The sequence below is a fragment of the Hipposideros armiger genome, unplaced genomic scaffold (assembly GCF_001890085.2).
Source record: "Hipposideros armiger isolate ML-2016 unplaced genomic scaffold, ASM189008v1 scaffold_1034, whole genome shotgun sequence".
Classification (NCBI taxonomy): Eukaryota; Metazoa; Chordata; class Mammalia; order Chiroptera; family Hipposideridae; genus Hipposideros; species Hipposideros armiger.
The window spans coordinates 213,728-215,696 of NW_017732384.1; positions in this window are offsets into that span (position 1 = coordinate 213,728).

Genomic DNA, 1,969 nt, shown 5'->3' on the forward strand with positions numbered 1-1,969 from the left:
ACTTGGGCCAGTGAAGCAACGTCCTCCACAACTAGACTGAAGAACAAAACCACAGCAACTTGTCTGTTTCCCTTCCCCCAATTCCCCAGCACTGTTCCCATCCCCCCAATTCCCCAATAAAAATCTTTAAAAAAAAACCACAAATGCTATAACAAGGTCCAAAAATGACCAAGTAATCACAGTTCTTGGTATTTATCTGAAGAAACCCAAAACACCAATTTGAATGGACATATGCATCTATATGTTTATTGCGGTATTATTTATAATAGCCAAGATATGGAGGCATCCTTTGTGTATATCCATGGATTAATAAAGAAGAGATGAAATATTACTCATCTATAAAAAAGAATGAAGTCTTATCATTTTCAACAATGTGGTTGGTCCTGAAATTTATTATGTTGAGAGTTGTAAGTCAGATAGAGAATAGGGAGAAATGCCATGTGATTTCACTCATGTAGAATCTAAAGAAAAAGACAAATAAACAAAACCAAAACAAACTCATAGATACAGAGAACACTTTGAGGGTTGCCAAATGGGAGTAGACTAGTAGGGATGGATGAAAAAGGGAAAGAGATTAAGGAGGACAGATTTGGTAGTTACAAAATAGACATGTGGATGTAAACTGTAGCATAAGGAATATAGTCCATATATTATAGTAACTATATATGGTGTTAGATGGTTACTACATTTCTCAGGGTAATGACCTTATGCATTATATAAATGCCTAATAACTATGTTGTACACCTGAGACTAATATAATATTGTAGGTCAACTGTAATTGAAAATAAATTATTAAAATATATTTTTAAAATAAAACTTCCAGAAAGAAAGTATATATGATATGAGATAATAGTTTTTTTATTACTCCTTTTCAAAAGTCTTTCAGTGCAGCTTTATTTATAGTATCATTCATGTAAAAACATTCTTGTTTTAAGGACAGTTTTTTTTTTCTTAAAACCTGTATCTCATATTTTCAACCTCATGCATTGTATGGAGCAAAAATAGTGATTATTTGCAATCAAAGCCAAGGATGAAAATCTTCTGAATCTAGGTAATCAGGTCTTTTATATAAGACCTGCACACAATTCTAGATGTGCCATTCACTTATGAAAAAGCAGAGCCTCTTTTTTGATTAAGTGGTTATCAGATAGTCCCTAACTAATCTTCCATCATTTTGTGTGAATAAGGATTTTCTTAAAATAATGTAGTTTCATGTACCTACATAGTAAGGTGAAAAGCTCCCATAAATTCAGTAGCATTAGTACAGCACTTCAGTTACTGTCAGGAGCCAATGGGTAGTATAAATTAATCTCCCTGACAATTCTGTTACGGGGAGAGACAGTTTTCATTTGAAGTACTTGCTGACAAGGCTGCAACTTTATTAATACAAAATATACCATTTATCCTTAGGCCCTACATTTTGGCAGCTGAATAAAATGTAAAAGAATTTACAGCTGTCTTTCATTATATCATTGAGGCAGTCCTCAAGCACAACTCAAGCTCCCAGTGTGTGCACAGAATTCTGTGCTTCAGAATGTGAGGAACTACCAAAAAAATCATATGCATGACCCTTGGCCTTGAAGACTTTGCAGTCCAGCTGAGAAAAAAAAAAAAGCACCGGAGAACAATTTGAAGAAAATTACACAGCAGTATTTCAACAAGTGCAAAACAAATAGAAATCAAATAAAACATGTCTTTGTAGAGGAATATATGGGTTTATTGTACAGTAATAAGGCAAGGCATTTGTGTGATATTTCACATATACAATCCTCTGTTTATTTTACTGTATCCTTTCTGATTTATACAATAGATCACACAGGGAACTCCATGATGAGCCAGAAAAGGAGGAAGATAAGTCACCCTGACATGAATTCACACCACTAGGGCTCTGTAGCATGTTTCATTCTAGATGTCCTTTTTCAAAGCTCAAGGCCAGCCTCTCTGCTAGTGCATGTATTTCAGCTTGCTC